The sequence below is a fragment of the Oryctolagus cuniculus genome, chromosome X (genome assembly GCF_051225735.1).
Source record: "Oryctolagus cuniculus isolate XC-2025 breed Fujian yellow rabbit chromosome X, ASM5122573v1, whole genome shotgun sequence".
In the NCBI taxonomy this organism is placed as follows: Eukaryota; Metazoa; Chordata; class Mammalia; order Lagomorpha; family Leporidae; genus Oryctolagus; species Oryctolagus cuniculus.
The window spans coordinates 89,835,712-89,855,103 of NC_142888.1; the positions used below are offsets into that span (position 1 = coordinate 89,835,712).

At 42.6% G+C, this 19,392-nt stretch overlaps 2 pseudogenes; both read right to left on the bottom strand.

Moving 5' to 3' along the window:
• Positions 1 to 16,385: 16,385 nt before the first annotated feature.
• Positions 16,386 to 17,315, bottom strand: LOC103351993 (protein Spindly pseudogene; annotated as a pseudogene).
• A 1,121-nt stretch (positions 17,316 to 18,436) lies between these two features.
• Positions 18,437 to 18,974, bottom strand: LOC100340281 (PRELI domain containing protein 3B pseudogene; annotated as a pseudogene).
• Positions 18,975 to 19,392: the final 418 nt, after the last annotated feature.

Genomic DNA, 19,392 nt, shown 5'->3' on the forward strand with positions numbered 1-19,392 from the left:
AGTATAGTATGCCGCTATTTTCTCCCATTTAGCAGGCTGTTTTTTATTTTTTCCTTAGCTGTGCAGAAGACGTTTAATTTGATTCAATATCATTTGTCAATTTGTGCTTTTGGGGGTCTTTTTAAAAAACTTATTCTGGGACAGCATTGTGGTGTAGCGGGTAAGGCACAATGTCGCCATCCCATATGAGCTCTGGTTTGAATCCTGGCTGCTCCACTTCCAATCCAGCTCCCTGCTAATGGCCTGGAAAAAGCAGTGAAAAATGGCCCACGTGCTTGGGCCCCTGAACCCACATGGCAGACCCAGATAAAACTCCTGGCTTCTAGCTTTGGCCTGGTCCATTCCCGGCCATTGTGGCCATCTTAAACCAGTGGATGGAAGAGCTCTCTCTGTCTCTCCCTCTCTCTCTCTCTCTGACTTTCAAATAAATAAATATTTAAATAAATTGATTGATTAAAAAACTTTTTTCCCAGTCCATTGTCATAAAGAGTTCCTACTATGTTGTCTTCCAGTAGTTTCATTGCTTCCGTTCATACATGTAAGTCTTTAATTGACTTTGCGTTACATTTTGTACATAGAGACAGCAGCCTCGTTTCATTCTTCTACACATAGATATCCAGTTTTCCCAGCATCATTTATTGAAGAGACTGTCCTTTCCCCGATGTGTACTCTTGTCATCTTTACTCTAGTTTTGTCCTTTGTATTCAAGATTAAGTTGACTATTTGGGGTTTTCTGTTCTAGATGAATTTCAGGATTTTTCCATTTTTGTGAATAATATCATTATATTTTGATGGGGACTGTGTTGAATGTGTAGATCATGTTGTGTAATATACACATTTTAATAATAGTAATTCTTGCAATCCATAAACACAGGAGGTCTTTCCATTTCCTTTGTACTCTTCCATTTATTTTATCAATGTTTCATAGCTTTTGTAGCTGAAAAAATAAATGCTTTAACTGAGATTTTCAATTAATGATTGGGGGTTGGCATTGTGGTGCAATGGGTTAAGCCACCACTTGTGATGCCAGCATCCCATATCTGAGTGATGATCTGAGTCCTGACTGCTCTACTTCTGATCCAGCTCCCTACTAATGCACCTGGGAGAGCATTGGAAGGTGGTCCAAGTACTTGGGCCCCTGCTACCCACATGAGAAACCTAGATGGAGTTTTGGGCTCTTAACTTCATCCTGGCTTAGCTCTGGCCATTGTGGCCATTTTGGAAGTGAACCAGTGAATGGAAGCTCCCTTGTTTTCTTCTTCCTCTTCCTCTTCTTCTTCTTCCCCTTCTTCTCCTTCTTCTTCACTCTTTCAAACAAATAAATCTTTTAAAAATTAACTCTTGGAAACTCTTGGAACTCTAGATTCTGTAAAAGTTCACTACAGAATGGATAAAAATGTGGTTACCAGGGAACCACATTATGATATTGCAATGCCTTCTTCAATACCCTTCTTGAGGCTGGTGCTGTGGTGTAACAGATTAAGCCACTATCTGGAGCACCAGTGTCCTATATGGGCACCAGTTCAAGTCCTGGCTGCTCCACTTCCGATCCAGCTCCCTACTAATATACCTAGGAGGGCAGCGGAGGATGGCCCAAGTGTGTGGGCTCCTGCACCCACATGGGAGACCTGGATGAAGCTCCTGGCTCCTGGCTTTGGCCTGGCCCAGCCCTGGCCTTTGCAGACATTTGGGGAATGAACCAGTTGATGGAAGATCTCTCTCCTCTCTCTCTCTCTCTCTCTCTCTCTCTCTCTCTGTCTCTCCATTATGTTGCTGTTAACTCTGACTTTCAAATAAATAAGAAATAAATCTTTTTAAAAATACCCTTCTTTGTGGTGTGGTTGGGATTTGCTGATATTTATTTATAAAATAAAAATGAGAAATTATTGCAAATTCATGTTAAACATGAAGTTTTTCCCTCAAGGAAAATTTATAGCTTTCAGACAGAGAGGACATCTCTAAAATGGGCCACCAACATGCACACATACACTTTTTTTTTTGTTTTACTGCTAGGAGCTCTATCAAGTTCTCATAGTATGGATATAAATCCTTTTTTTTTTTCCTGTTTCGCGCAGGGGAAAAGGAGAAATGATATTTGGAAATAAGTTAGTCTCTTTTTAACAAGGCCTTCCCTCAAAGAAAAACTATTTACTTGAACATAATCTGTGGTATTTTGTCAGAAACTGACTTCAAAGAAGGGAAATACCCAATTCCAACCTGCTGTAGCCTCCCATGTGAGAGGAGAAAAGAAATATCTAACAGCACCCCCTCTAGGGATTCTCTCCATCCTCAGCTGGGAATTGACTTGACAAACACTTATGAAATTCTCAATCCAGAGAAACAGGCTCATTGAAAGACTAAGCCCCAATAATAAGACTCTAGAATGCTTCTTCTACTCCCTCGCCCAAATCATCACCTCACTTTAGAATCCTGTTTACAGAAGATTTTTCTAACCAGTGAATAAGATCTGGCTTTCACCAAAAACTACAAGACACAATTCTAACAAAAAACACAGTTTGTAGAGACAAAACAATCAACAGATCCAGACTCAGAATGTGGCACGAATGTTTGAATTATCAGTCTAAGAATTTAAAACAACTATGATTAATATGCTAAGGGATCTAAAAGATAAAATAGACAATATGAAAGACTAGATGGGTAATGTAAACAGAGACATGGAAATCCTAAAAGGCAAAAAGAAATGCTAGACTCTCCTTGTCCACCTTTCAAAATAAATAAACAAAAATTTTAAATGTTGAGAGGAAATGAGCCAAAAACCAGTCAGGAGCCCAGCACTCCATCCATGTCTGCCATGTAGGTGGCAGGAGCCCAAATACTTGAGCCATGTTCCCTGCTTACCCAGGCGTGTTAGCAGGGAGCTGGACTGGAAGTGGAGCATCCAGGACTCACATTGGTGTTCACATGGGCTGCATGCATTACAGGCAGTAGCTTGACATACTGCACCACAATGCCAGCACCTATTATTGAAATTTATTAACTTGTAAAGATGATCATAATTATATAGACTGGTTACAAAGATCTTAAGTGGCTCAGATTCATTTCTGCATATATATCTCTAGCTTTTTTTTAAAAAAGATTCTATTTATTTATTTGAGAGGAAGAGTTACAGACAAAGAGGGAGAGACAGAAAGGTCTTCCATCTGCTGGTTCACTCCCCAAATGACCAAAATGGCTGGAACTGTGCCGATGCAAAGCCAGGAGCAAGAACTTCTTCCAGGTCTCCCACATGGGTGTAGGGGCCCAAGAACTTGGACCATCCTCCCCTGCTTTCCCAGGCCATAGCAGAGAGCTGTATTGGAAGTAGAGCAGCCAGGACTTGAACCAGCGCCCATATGGGATGCTGGCACCAGAAGTGGAGGCTTAGCCCACTAAGCCACAGTGCTGGTTCCTGTATCTCCAGCTAATTATATAAAGATCCCAAATGACACAAACAAAAACAATCAGTTTTTTCCTCTCACCTACAGCATTCACTTCAGCACAGTAAGAGACTACATTTTTGGTCTGGTAGCTGTCAATATCCCTGTACACTAAAGAATGTCCCTCTTTCCCTAAACTTCCAGAAATCTCTGTAGGGTGGGTTTGGGCCATAACCCATTCTTCCTGTCATATTGTTCAGTACTGTTCAAGCTGCAGTTCAGAAGTCAGTCATGAAGTGTAACCAACTTACCACCATTATCAAACCAAGAAGTGGAGTATGCTAGGAGGAAAAAGCTACACTATCTCACTTAAAGCACAATTATGATTCTTTGGAGTGTTCTACTTACATCTAAGAAATGATAGGTGCAGGGGCTGGTGATGTGGTACAGTGGGTTAATGCCCTGGCCTGAGCACCAGCATCCCATATGGGCACCAGTTTTAGTCCTGGCTGCTCCACTTCCGACCCAGCTCTCTGCTATGGCCTGGGAAAGCTGTAGAAGATGGCCCAAGCGCTTGGGCCCCTGCACCCATGTGGGAGACCTGGAGGAAGCTCCTGGCTCCTGGCTTTGGATCAGTGCAGTTCTGGCCATTTCGGCCAATTGGAGAATGAACCATCGGATGGAAGACCTCCACCCCCCCCCCCGCCGCCCCGTGTGTTACTCTTTCAAATAAATAAATAAATCTTAAAAAAAAGAAATGATAGGTGCAAAAACATATACTCTGGTGCACCCAGACAACAAAATACCAGCTAGAGCAAGTGTATGTTGACTGTCTCCAGCAGGTATTGGGCAGCAGATGGAAGGTGACAGAGGATGGGGGTACTGGGGCAGAGTCTGTGCAGCTCTATCTATAAGGTCCTAAACAGAGGATGACTGAGCCAGAGTGGGAAAGATCTGGGAAGCCTGTACAGAGTTGGGGTAATGGAGGTACCCCTTCCTGGGAGGAATTCCCTCCTTTACAGCATGGACACCTCAACCTTCACTGAAGAGGGAAGGGATAAATCAATGAATTGCAACATAGATTTGGGGTTAATAGCAAGCAGAAGTGCTTTGATATACATGTGAAATCTCCAAAGAGAACTGGTGTCATAATAAACAGTTTTCATGCTTTGCAAAATGTACTCTGCACTGACAAAGACCAACACGGAGATGGCTATGATGCCTCCTGGTGGCAATATCGAAAATTGCAGTTCCAGGAGTAAAGGGTGCTTAGCAGGAGGATAAGCCAGCATTTTCTGGAATTTTTCACATACCTGCAGCACTACCTGTGTGCCATCATTTTTCTTAGTTATAACAACAGCACATTTTCAGGGATACCTGAGATTGAACGTCCATTACCCATGTGAACCCACAATACGGTTGAAAGAAACTATGAATTTTACTTAAAGTGGTAGAGCTAAACACACGTGTATACACACGCACACACGCACAGAGTCAATTAATTTAAAAAAATCTACTTTGTTTCCCCAGGAAACAATGAATGCTTTTCCAAGATAAGAATATATGGGGGGGCCAGTGCTGTGGTGTAGCATATAAAGCCGCCGCCTCCAGTGCTGGCATTGCATATGGGCACCAGTTCAAGTCCCGCTCTGCTCCATTTCCAATCCGACTCTCTTCTGTGGCCTGGGAAAGCAGTAGAAGATGGCCCAACTCCTTGGGCCCCTGCATCCACATGCAAGACCTGGAAGAAGCTCCTGGCTCCTTGGTTCGGAAAGGCGTAGCTCCGGCCATTACAGCCAATTGGGGAGTGAACCAGCGAATGGAAGACCTCTCTTTCTCTCTCTTTCTGTCTCTCTCTCTGTCTCTCTCTCTCTGTCTCTCTCTCTCTCTGCCTTTCCTTCTCTCTGTGTAACTCTTTCAAATAAATAAATCTTAAAAAAAAGAATATATGGGGCCAGTGTTGTTGTGTAGTGGGTAAAGTCACCACCTGTAGTGCCAGCATCCCATATGGGAACTGGTTTGAGATCCGGCTGCTCCACTTCTGATCCAGCTCTCTGCTATGGCCTGGGAAAGCAGTGGAAGATGGTCAAGTCCTTGGGCCCCTGCACCCACGTGGGAGACCCAAAAGAGGCTCCTGGCTCCTTGTTTCAGATCGGCACAGCTCCGGCTGTTGTGGCCATCTGGGAAGGGAACCAGTGGATGGAAGACCTCTCTCTCCCTCTCTCTCTCTCTCTCTCTCTCTCTGCCTCTGCCTCTCTGTAACTGTCACTTTCAAATAAATAGATAAATCAATCTTTAAAAACAACAACCAAAAGAATATATAGCCCCTCACTTTTTCAAGCTGCTCACAATTATTTTATTTTCAACATTTTATGAGAATAGATTTTCCAGAATGTAAAATTTCAAACACACAAAACCACATTTACAGAGTAAAATTTTTTTTTGACAGGCAGAGTGGACAGTGAGAGAGAGAGACAGAGAGAAAGGTCTTCCTTTGCCGTTGGTTCACCCTCCAATGGCCGCCGCGGCCGGCGCGCTGCGGCCGGCGCACCGCGCTGATCCGATGGCAGGAGCCAGGAGCCAGGTGCTTCTCCTGGTCTCCCATGGGGTGCAGGGCCCAAGCACCTGGGCCATCCTCCACTGCACTCCCTGACCACAGCAGAGAGCTGGCCTGGAAGAGGGGCAACTGGGACAGAATCCGGCGCCCCAACCAGGACTAGAACCCGGTGTGCCGGCGCCGCTAGGCGGAGGATTAGCCTAGTGAGCCGCAGCGCCGGCCTTACAGAGTAAAATTAATCTGCATCTCTCAGTGCCTCCTAATCCAAAGGGGTGCCCTGGTAGCAGAATCGCTCATACTCATCAGGATTGCCCTGTACATGAGGTATACATGCAATAAACCCCTACACCTACACATAGTTTTTGTTTTTAAGTGCAATCACAGTACTCATCTTCTTTGGAAACTTGTCTTTTCAATGTAACATTCTTCTAGAGGTTTTAATTGCAGCTTATTTCTTGTAATACTGACATATTTTCTTTTTTTAACTTTTATTTAATAAATATAAATTCCAAAGTACAGCTTTTGGATTACAGTGGCTTTTTCCCCCCAATAAACTCCCTCCCACCTGCATCCCTCCCATCTCCCGCTCCCTCTCCCATTCCATTCACATCAAGATTAATTTTCAATTATCTTTATATACAGAAGATCAATTTAGTATAAATTAAGTAAAGATTTCAACAGTTTGCACCCACACCAAAACACAAAGTGTAAAATACTGTCTGAGTACTAGTTATAGCATTAAATCTCAATGTACAGCACACTAAGGACAGAGATCCTACATGAGGAGTAAGTGCACAGTGACTCCTGTTGTTGACTTAACAATTGACACTCTTGTTTATGGCATCAGTAATCACCCTAGGCTCTTGTCATGAGTTGCCAAGGCTATGGAAGCCTCCTGAGTTCGCCAACTCCGATCTTATTTAATACTGGCATATTTTCATAAAAAGCACATGGTGCATAAAAAGTGTTAGCTATTTTTCTTGCCTTTAACAGCTTATTGGCACTAGTATCACTGTAGCTATGAAAAAGGGACAGAGACCGATGATTATTCATGATCAGTAACAACTGGGCAGTGCACTTTGTGACCATATTCATTTTCTGGTGGTAAACAAACATAGCCTTCATGGGTTTAAACAACAGAAATGTATTACCTCATGGTTCAGAAATATGAATCCAAGGCCAGAATTAGGAAACCGAAGTGTAGACAGGTACACACTGCCTCTAAATGTTGTAGGAAAAAATCCTTCCTTAGCTACCCCAGTTTCTGGTTGTTCCAGCTTTATTTGGTTTACAACAACATAACTCCAGTCAGCTTCCATCTTCACATGGCCTTGGGCGATTAGGATTGGGACCTACTGGAAGATCATAACTGTACTCACTACAATGAAGCAAGAAAGCTACAAAAATAAATAGAAGATAAAGTTCCTTTTTGTATGTGAATATAATTAAGCTAAACAGCTCTGGATGTGAATACCCTAGATTTAGGGTGGTATCTAATTCTAATCATTATTGCCTATATAGACAGAAAGGAGAGGGAGATTTGACAAACACAGAAAACATGGTTACGTGAATATGAAGACTGGAGTTATGCATGCTTATTTGATCATACTTATGTCCTCAAAGTATGAAATCATCTTATATAACAGAGATGGGCAAATGATATCATGTGACAATGCATATGGGTACACTATGCAAAAGAATACAAGTAATGGGATGAGGTGCCACCTGCAGTGCTGGCATCCCATATGGGCACTAGTTCAAGTCTGAGTCCCGGCTGCTCCACTTCTGATCCAGCTCCCTGCTAATGCACATGCGAAAGCAGTAGAAGATGGCCCAAATGCCTGGGCCCCTGTACCCATGTGGAAAACCTGGAAGAAGCTCCTGGCTCCTGGCTTTAGATTGGCTCAGCTCCAGCAGTTGTGGCTATTTGGGGAGTGAACCAGTGGATGGAAGATGGATTTGTCTCTCCTCGCTCTCTCTGTAACTCTCTCTGCCTTTCAAATAAATTAAATCTTCAAAAAACCCACATGTTTATAGGTATGTGTGTGACTGAAAGTAAGTTATCGTACTGCAGGCAGAGGAAAAAATCTGGAGAGTAGATAACAATAAATTAATAAAGACTATATTTACACTATGCAGAGGGAAAAGATGGAGACAGAGACAGAATGCTTTTAATTTCTAATCTTCATTTATGTTTGATATAACTTAAACAATGACAAGGATTAACAGCTAATTTGACAGTTATTGAGATAATGTAAATCAAGAAAATGTATGTTCATCATCAAATCATAGTAGATAAATATGTTTGACTAAGAATCAAGTTCATACAATGCTGTATTAAAAATATCATACTAAAATTAACTCATAAATAAGTGTGTTTTGGGGCAGAGACTTGAATGTTTATTTTATAAATGTGCAATCCACTAGTGTGGAATTTCCACTAGATGTGGAAACTTTTTAATACAAAATGTTCAAAACATAATTGTGAACTGTTTATAAATATGATATTCACACATTTTTTGCTTTAGAAATGTGTTCACAGCATACTATTTTAAATACAAAATAAGTAGATAAAAATGTATTTGACAGTATGTCTGTGGAGGCAGGGTAGTTGTCTGTGTTTCTACATGTCACCATTCTTCACAATTAGTCACACACCAAACTGAATAGTGTTCTGTTCAGCTCACATAGAGGTTTGACTTCTAGTCTCAGAGCTTAGTGATCTGTGGGTAGGGGGGCATAAATATAATAGGATTGCCACCAGAGTGTAGAAAATTCTAGAAACCTTTGGTCTATATATGGAATCCATGTACCTCACTCACTCCCCCTCACCCCTACAGTTCTGACTCTGATGGTCAGTGGCATCATTATCCATTTTCTACAGCTTATTTTTCTTCCAAGGGAAAGGCATAATTTTTATAAACAGAAGCAAAACTTCCACAAAACAATCGATTAAATAATTACCATAGTGTGACAGCTACCCTCTTAGAATTAGTCATACGTTTATAAAGAAACTGAAAGGGTATATACATAGTTTCATTTCATGCTCACTTCCACATCTAGATGTAATGAATTTAGTAAATGTACACTGAGGGTCCATTGAGCACCAGGCACAGTCAGTTCAGTTCTATATGTGTATCCCACGCCTTCTGTCTTGATCTCTAGTCCTGCACATCTGGAAATGTCCACGGGAGCAACATGGATGTTGGAGCCCATCTCATGCTGTATGACCTCAAAGGGATTCCATTCCAGGAAACTTTACTCCACTTTTCTCTCTGAGTCATGGAAACTCAGAATCCAAATAGGAAACAATGCGGGTGACTGGAGAGAGGTTGAACCTTGGGAAACTGAGGTACCCAGCACTAAAGGGCGACTATCTTCTGACAGGACCTCACTCACAAATAGAGTAACGCAAGAGGTCACCATTGTGTGGTTTCATGGGTAGGGAGCTACAGGTTTTCCTCTTCCTTTAGCCCTTTGCAATGCTGGAGTGGTGGGTTCCAAACTGGTTTCGTGTCTACCTTTTCCCTAGGAGGGAGTCCCTTCCACATAATCTTCTGAGTTGACACGGACTTTACTGCCTCAGGTAAGATCTGCTCTCCGAGCTGGGAGGCCTTGGACTCAGAACCAGGTAGACAGAAAAGAATGCAGACTGTGACCTCAAATACAAGTACAACAGAACCCCTGTCCAAACATTTCATTGTTCTGATGTAGTGAAATCATTTTCATAGGTTTCTCACATGATTTCCCCAGCTTTCCTCTTAGAGTCTGTGATAGGCATCCTTGTACCTTGCTGGGGGAAATGCCACATCGTAAAATTCCTGTAGAGGAGACTTGAGGTTACCCCCTGTGATTACATAGGTATTCACTCATTTTATAAAAAAAGAGTTTTTTTTTTTTATTTTGAAAGTTAGTTACAGAGAGAGAGCAAGAGGGCGAGAGAGAGAGATCTTCAATCTGCTGGTTCAGTCTCCAAATGGCTACAACAGGCAGCACTGGGCCAGGCCAAAGCTAAGAGCCAGGAGCTTCATCTATGTCTCCCATATGGTGGCAGGGGCCCAGGCTGTCATCTGCTGATTTCCCAGGCCATATAAGCAGGGAGCTGGATTGGAAGTGGAACAGCCGGGATACAAAGCAGTGTACATATGGAATGCTGGCGTGGCAGGCTGCAGCTTTACCCACTACACACCAACACCAGCCCAGATATTCTCTCTTAAAGCCAACAATCTCTATTCTAAGAAGCTATCTCAAACAAATAATGCAAAAAAATAAAATGCACAAGCACAAGGCCCTTCCAGGCAGTACAATTCATGACAACAGAAGACTAAAAACACGACAGATGTTCACCAATAAGAGGCTAACTCAATAATCTAAATTACATCTATAAACTAGAGATGTATCCTCCTACAAATAGACAAAGAGCAAGGGAGACTATATAAAGTGATGTCCAGGGAAGGGAAAACAGTGTTCAGAAAAATATGTAGAACTTCCACCAGAATATCCACTAGCCACATGTGGCAATGACAATTCACATCCAATTACGCTGTAAGCTCAATTTCTCACTAACCTTCACTGTGTTGCAGTTGGTCAAGTCACAGGTAGCTAGGGGTTACCATCTTAGACTGTTTAAATAAAAAGTATTTTCTCTCTGTAGAAATTTATATTGGGGAGGTAATACAATAATTAATATACATATTGGTTTATATTTTCATAAAAATTGGGAAGTTATAACAAAAAGCCATAAAAATTATTACTTTAAATGGGACAGAGGTGTAGGCTGGGATGGTAGTCAACTGTCACAGGAAGTAACAATTTGAAATCAGTGTCATGAAATTCACCAAAGTGATCAAGTAAAGTGAGTAAGGACAGCAAGGGAGCAGTAGGTAGGACATCAAGAGTCTTCTGCCATGGGACTGCAATCTGAGATGCTTATATATGGTGAGCAGCTCCTCATAACACAGTTGAATTTTGCTTTCCTGCTGTACAACAAATTTTCCTGCCAATCAAGTAATTTTCCTTTCTGGGTAGAGCTGGGAAGTTTCCTCTGCCATTAGCTAGGGACTTTCTTGCCACTAGAAACTTTCCTAGCTACCAATTGACCTACATTCTCCAAGCAGAATGACAATGACAAATCTTTGGTATTTCAGTGAAGGTCTCATCTTCCGTAACTACTTTGTGCTGGACAGGGCTTTCACGATGGCTTTTCCCAAGACTGTTGTTCTGCCAGAGATCTAGAGTGTCCCTGGAACCAACAGTGACAGAGTCTCAGGAAAGACATTCTGGAAATGTCTGCTCTATAATCCATGGGGCTGTAGGTAGCATCGTCTGGATGAATTTGATGTTGAAGTGGTCAGTAGCCTTGTTGCATTACCATTTGGAAACTAATTTGCTATATTCTGGGAGAGATAAACTGGATTAGCTTGTTCAAAAGAGGAGGCCCCAGAGTTAGCACAAGGAGGAGAGATATTAGAGGGATCATTAGGGACAGGAGAGAGAATAGAAGGCAAGTTCTCTACCTGGGGAATTGAGAACCCAAACATAGGGTCTCTATGGCATCTGCTCCAGTGACAATTTTTTTTTTTTTTTTGACAGGCAGAGTGGACAGTGAGAGAGAGAGACAGAGAGAAAGGTCTTCCTTTGCCGTTGGTTCACCCTCCAATGGCCGCTGCGGCCGGCTTACCGCGCTGATCCGAAGGCAGGAGCCAGGAGCCAGGTGCTTTTCCTGGTCTCCCATGGGGTGCAGGGCCCAAGCACCTGGGCCATCCTCCACTGCACTCCCTGGCCACAGCAGAGAGCTGGCCTGGAAGAGGGGCAACCGGGACAGAATCCGGCGCCCTGACTGGGACTAGAACCCGGTGTGCCGGCGCCGTTAGGCGGAGGATTAGCCTAGTGAGCCGCGGCGCCGGCCAGTGACAATTTTTTTTTAACACTCTGCTGTACCTGCCCTGAGTTGTTAACATAAAAACAGTATTTCTCCCTTAAATATAAACAAATTTACCCTTGCCATGACCTGCAGTTAACAAATCTAAGGCCCATTCACTTTGGAGGAGCACTCAAGCCATTGAGTCAAATTACACCAGGAAGTATCTGAGAAAGGAGTGGGGCAATTTAATAGGACAAGAAAGGTATGAATAAAGATATTCTCTCCTATAGTGCACACTAAAGGGGAGGTGAATCAGCCAGGCTAGCATCGGGCATTTATGCAAGTAAGGCAGATCAAGGACAAAAGGTGGGTCCAGAGTACAGAGTAGGGGGCCGGTGCTGTGGCGAAGTGAGTTAAAGCCCTGGCCTCAAGTGCTGGCATCACATGTGGGAGCCGGTTCGAGACCTAGCTGCTCCACTTCCGATCCAGCTCTCTGCTATGGCCTGGGAAAGCAGTAGAAGATGGCCCAAGTCCTTGGGGCCCTGCACCCACGTGGGAGACCCGGATGAAGCTCCTGGCTCCTGGCTTCAGTTTGGCTCAGCTTTGGCTGTTGCAGTCATCTGGGGAATGAACCAGTGGATGGAAGGCCTCTCTCTCTCTTTCTCTCTCTCTGTAACTCTGTCTTTATAAATAAAATAAATCTTTAAAAAAAGAGTAGAGTAGGCAGCCCCTGTGTCTGGTAACAATCTATTTTATTACCTGCCACATCCAGGGTGACCCAAGAATCTGCCATGGAGATGAAAAATACGGGAGCTGTGATAGCCTCTGGTCCCCACAATGCAGACCCATGATGAATATTTTTATGATTAAAAAATTCTTAAACATATTATTTTAATGATTTTTCTTATAATTCACTATAAAATAATTTGAGGGAAGGAAATTCAAAGTAACCCTCTCTGAGTGGGCTGTTGACCTGCCCCCTTGATGGAAATCAAGCCTCTTTGTGAACCCAACTGCTTGGGTCAGGGTGAGCCCTCCAGGTGTGGCGGTCTACAGAAATCTGCTTTTGAACATCAAAGCTGAGCATTCCTATCACGCAGCCCTTACCTGCATGGAGCTTAGAAGCTGCCTCCTCTCAGCCACCCAGCTCCACCAATTCATTGATCTGGGTAAAGTGCTCTGTTCTGGGACATAAAAATCTATGAGTTATAGCACCTGTTTGACACATGGAGCATCCATCCATCCATGCATACATATATACATATATACATACATACAGTTAACAGGCATTAAGTCCAAACTCCACACCATCCTTTGAATTAAATTTTAGGTTTCTTCAGAATAGGAACAAGGAAGTAAAGTGTGAAAAGGGTGCTGTGGTAAATTCAGATGGCGAATCTAAGAAGGATAGCTCCTTCCCACTCATATTTCAAGCTGCTCAAGTCTCTTATCACTGATGCATTTATTCAAAACATAATTCAATGCTCTGGACCTTTCTTTGCATCTTTAACTACTGGATTATTTACATATACTCTCCAGTATGCAGCAAAAGTTCTACATCAACTCACATCCCTCTACATCTCTCTCCACTTCACTCCTCATTCCTCTAATAGGGCTTTTGTTCACTCACCAAATGGCTGCAAAAGCCAGGACTGCTTCAGACCGAAGCCAGGAGCCTGGAACTCCACCAGATTTCCCACATGGGTGAAAGTGGCCCAAGAACTTGGGGGCCATCATCTACTTCCTCCCCAAACACATGAGCAGAGTGGCTATGACTCAAACCAGCATTCTGATATGGGATTCTGGCCTCAGAAGTGGCAGCTTAACCCTTTGCACAATATCAGCCCCTGTGACTCACTTTTAAAGAACAGAAAATGTGAAAGAAATATAATTACTGCATCCTGGAGAAACTTGGTAAACATCAGCTTAACCAAGTGATAAAGCTAACATCACCAGTGACATCAAGTATCAGGTAAATGAAGCTATGATGTGACAGGACAAGAATTCACAACCCAAAATATTGTTTCTCAAAAACTCATAACCCAGTTTAATCATGAGAAAAACAACTGACTTATGCCTACTCCCCTCATCACTATGAAGGCTAAAAATAGTCTGGCAGTTTCTCTAATGGTTAAGCATTGTTCCATATGACCTAGCAATTCCGCTCCTAAGTACATATCCAAAGGAAATAAAAACATATATCTACTTAAAATGTTGTTCATGAATGTTTGTAGCAGCATTACTCATACTAGCTAAAAGTTGTAAACAATCCAAGTGCCTATGAACAGAAAAACAGTTTAAGAAATGGTATATTCTTCACTGAAAACAGGAATAAAATACTGATATGCTACAACATTGATGAACCTTGAAAACATTAGGTGAAGTGAAAGATGACAGATCCAAAAGACCAAACATTATAAGATTTCATTTACATAAAATGTCCAGAATAGGCAGATTCATAAAGACAGACAGCCATTCATTTATTGTCTAGGGTTGGGGGTGGGTGGATACAGGGTTTAACTGTATTCAAGAACAAAGGGATTTTTTGGGATGACAAAAATGTCTAAAACACAATTATCATAATGCATCATTTTATACAATTGCTAAAAAATAATGCAACTGGATCCTTAAAATGAGTGAATTTTATTGTCTGAAAATTATTTTGCAAGAAAATTATTTAAAGATATGAAACTGACCTGGTCTTCTCTTGTACCACAGTATAACGATCAAACTTTACCACACAAAGGCCTTGATGTATATGTTCATGTAAACATGAGATCATATTCTAGAAAAAATCAATTCTTCTTCATGGTTTCTTTTCAGCTGAGCCTAAGAAATGAATTGACATACAACACAGCAACAGGACAAAGGCATACAAATTTTTAAATACAGGTTTTAGATGGCACAGATTTCATGAAAACATGATAACCCAAAGAAGTAGCTTGCGTCATTTACGTATACACTGACTTGGACAAAGAATAATAAGTTGTGAAGAAGTAAGGAAATTATTTGGGGAGGGTTAAAAGATGAGACTTACTTGAACAAAGTCTGTATATGTACACATTTCTTAGAGAGTTGGAAGAATCAGTATTGTTAGGATCTCTAGTCTCAAATTGATCTATAGTTTCACCATAATTCCAATAAAATTTTAACAGAAAAATTTTTTCAGTTAACCCAGCCAGCCCATGGCACAAAATGCTTTTTATTTAAATTTTAAAAAATCTTTGGCCGGCGCTGCGGCTCAATAGGCTAATCTTCCACCTAGCGGCGCCGGCACACTGGGTTCTAGTCCCGGTCGGGGCGCCGGATTCTTTCCCGGTTGCCCCTCTTCCAGGCCAGGTCTCTGCTGTGGCCAGGGAGTGCAGTGGAGGATGGCCCAAGTGCTTGGGCCCTGCACCCCATGGGAGACCAGGAGAAGCACCTGGCTCCTGCCATCAGATGAGCGCGGTACACTGGCCACAGCGCGCCAGCCGTGGCGGCCATTGGAGGGTGAACCAACGGCAAAGGAAGACCTTTCTCTCTGTCTCTCTCTCACTATCCACTCTGCCTGTCAAAAAAAAAAAAAAAAGGAAAAAAATCTTTATTTTAAAAGTTTAGAATTAAATATACTTTCATGAAACATGTATACACATATAATTATATATAAATTATAAAATATATAAGTATATATATAATTATATGTATCAAGGAAATAAGAATTTAAGGAGTTTCTTTTTTGTCCCCCCTTTATTCCCTTTTGATAGCATTCTGTTATCTAGACAGATAATACTAGGGGAGAAAATATTGCAATTTTATTTCAAATTTCAAAATTACTTATTTCATATGCCTACATCACATAATTTAAATTATGTATATGAATACAAAGATGAACATAGGTGCTTTAAAAACTGAAAAAATCCAGTAGCAATATATTTTTTAATTTCCTATTTTTATAATTAGTGGAAAATTAAATTCATTAAAAAGTACAGAGGAAAGCCGGCGCCGCGGCTCACTAGGCTAATCCTCCGCCTAGCGGCGCCGGCACACCGGGTTCTAGTCCCGGTCGGGGCGCCGGATTCTGTCCCGGTTGCCCCTCTTCCAGGCCAGCCCTCTGCTGTGGCCAGGGAGTGCAGTGGAGGATGGCCCAGGTGCTTGGGCCCTGCACCCCATGGGAGACCAGGAAAAGCACCTGGCTCCTGGCTCCTGCCATTGGATCAGCGCGGTGCGCCGGCCGCAGCGCGCCAGCCGCGGCGGCCATTGGAGGGTGAACCAACGGCAAAGGAAGACCTTTCTCTCTCTCTCTCTCTCTCACTGTCCACTCTGCCTGTCAAAAAAAAAAAAAAGTACAGAGGAAAATATAACGCTTTCAGTGTTCTCATTTGAGACATGTGGCTCTCAAGGTAGGTCACGTAAGTGCTCATATCACTTTAAAAAAACAAAATGCAACAAATAGATTTATATTAATTCTAACATTTTCGTTCAGTTAATGGCTTATTCGCTGTGATCTACAAAATCTCCACTTGGTGTCATCACTTACAGAACTCACCAGCTTAGAATCACAACCCAATTTGGAACACGCAGTCAAAGCAGCACTGCCGGCCCACACATCTTAGGGGGTGGTTATATCCACAGGCAGCACCTCCAGTCACTTCTTGAGTACAGGCACCTCAGTTTTCTCTTTGGGTTCATATTTCAGTTTTAATTCATCAGCTTTAGCTTTAAGCTTCATATGTTCCCTTTCTGAAAGCTGGAGGCATCATTCCTTTGTGAAGTTTTCACTCAATATCCAGAACCTGCCGACTTTCAAATAACACTTTCATTCACAGTATAGACCATTTACCTTTGGAGCTTTCATTTTTGTTAAGTTATGGAGCTTTAGTGGAAGTAGCTCCATGTAATAGGTATTATCTTCCACGACACCAGAATTGACAGGAGGCTTAGATTCCATACGCTCATATAAATTCTTAAATTTCTCCAGATTTCTAACTTCACCTAAAAGATGTTTCATTTCACACTTCTCCAACATGGCAGACAACCATTCCTGCTGCTCAAATTCAGTCTGAGATCCTTTCATCTGTTGCAATGTGGTAATTTGTAACTTCCTTCTTTGCATCTGTTCTCTACTTAAATGCATTTTGCTTCTTTAGTGACTGGTGCTTGACTTTCATGCTGATAAACTGGCATCCCACTTCTGCCCTTCCATCTTCCACCTCTGCAAACAAAGAGTTGCTTTTGCTTTTGGGATCCAAGGCTTGCTGGAGTGCCTGGCTCAACTGCACCTGAAGGTCTTGATTGGCTACACACACTTTCGGGAAGGCAATACAGTAAGAAACTGCTTCCTGCTCTTGTTTTTTCTTCTTTAAGCCAGTCCGCCTGGTGCATTAACTTAGCAGTGAGGCACTCTGGTTGTTCTGCTCTGTACTGTAGTTCATTCACTTCTCTGAGGGTGGTCTTCACACTTTCCATTTCTGTCAGCTCAATTCTGAGGAGGCAGCGGCTCTGAAGACATGCTTTCATGGGGCCGGCGTTGTGGTTTAGTGGGTTAAGCCTCCACCTGCAGTGCCGGCATCCCATATGGGCTCCAGTTCGAGTCCCGGCTGCTCCACTTCCCATCCAGCTCTCTACTATGGCCTGGGAAAGCAGTAGAAGATGGCCCAGGTCCTTGAGCCCCTGCACCCACGTGGGAGACCCGAAGGAAGCTCCTGGCTCCTGGTTTCGGATTGGTGCAGCTCTGGCCGTTGCAGCCAACTGGGGAGTGAACCATCAGATGGAAGACTTCTCTCTCTCTCTCTCTCTCTCTGCCTCTCCTCTCTCTGTGTAGCTCTGAATTTCAAATAATAAATAAATCTTAAAAAAAAAACTGTACAATTTCTCTTTTTAATTTTTTTTTGACAGGCAGAGTGGACAGTGAGAGAGAGAGAGAAACAGAGAGAAAGGTCTTCCTTTTTGCCATTGGTTCACCCTCCAATGGCTGTGGCTGGCGCGCTACGGCTGGCGCACCGCGCTGATCCGAAACCAGGAGCTTCTCCTGGTCTCCCACGGGGTGCAGGGCCCAAGCACTTGGGCCATCCTCCACTGCACTCCCGGGCCACAGCAGAGAGCTGGCCTGGAAGAGGGGCAACCGGGACAGAATCCGGCGCCCCGATTGGGACTAGAACCCAGTGTGCAAACGCTTCAGGCGGAGGATTAGCCTATTGAGCTACGGCAGTGCTGGCCAACTTCTCTTTTTAAAGTGAGCTCCCTCATGCAAGCTGTTGAAGTTTAGAACACTATGACAATCATGTACATGTAAAAGGTGGCTCTGTTTTATTCTAGAGTTGCTCCAAAGCCAGGTAGAGTTCCAACATGTGAAAAGCTTTAAATTCCACATCAAGGTGATTCAATGCCAATACACATTTCCAAGTATTATTTTAAAAATGTTAACTGTTTGGTATTAATACAGGAACTCAGAATTAGTCATTTCAGCCAACAATAATTTCAGATGATCCCTTTGATTTAGAAACCCTATGTCTTTTCTGTTTTGACCAAAAGTCACATAGCTTTATTCCAGATTATTAAGAAAAATTTCACTTAAAATATAGTTGAATGTTTTAAAATAACACATAAATACGTCCCCAGCCTGGAGAGAGCTGGGGGCCTGATGTTGAATACCCACTGTCATTATTTCTCTACAAATGCTGCTGCTGCCATCGGTGCTCTTATGCTTTCTCTTTCAAATGCTGTCAGTTCTTCAATCTCAGCACATACGTGTCATTCACTCCATTGCTTCTTGGCCTTTATTAACGTGTGAAGATATTGTACTTGTCATCAGTCCTCTAATGTTACTGCTGAGCCTTACTGCTTTCACAATGATTATGGCTCCTTGAGTTAAAGTAGTTTTACATGGGTCCTGAGGATGTGGTTTGTATATAAGTCTCTCATCTACTGAAACCATACTTGTAAGTCAAATATTAGTAGATTTGAGTCCCACTGTCCTTTCTATAGAATCAACTATAGGAATGTTTTGCACATATATTTTTGTTCTTGCTGCTCCAATAGGAGACTTCACAATGGAAGGCAGGCCACACTCAGAAGTCTGTAGCTGTGCAACTTTCCAAAAGGGATTGGGTCCATTGGGAGTTGGGTATTTTTCCATTGCAGCTGTTGTAATGGATTCCCATGGGTGCTCAAAGACATGCTCCAGGGTATAGATCTTCATAGTGCCAGCATCCTGTGTGATGTCTAGGTGGTACTAGGGGACAAGGAGGCAAAGAGGCTATACCTGCCCCTGTTCCCCTAACAGAAAATGTTTGAAAGAAACTAATATACTAGGAATGTACATTTAGTCTGGCAGATAAGATACCTGTGTCCCATATTGTATTAACTGATCGCAACTCTCAAATAAATAAATAAATGTAATTAATATACTAATTCTATTTTTATTTGAGAGGGAGGGAGGGGAAGAAAGAGAGACACCATCTGCTGGTTCACTACCTAAATGCCCACAACAGCTGAGCTGAGGCTGCACTATGGCTGGAGACAGGAGCCAGTAACTCATTCGAGATCTCTCACAGAGGGGGCAGGAACCCAATTACTTGAGCCATCACTGCTGCCTCCCAGGGTCTGCACTGATGAGA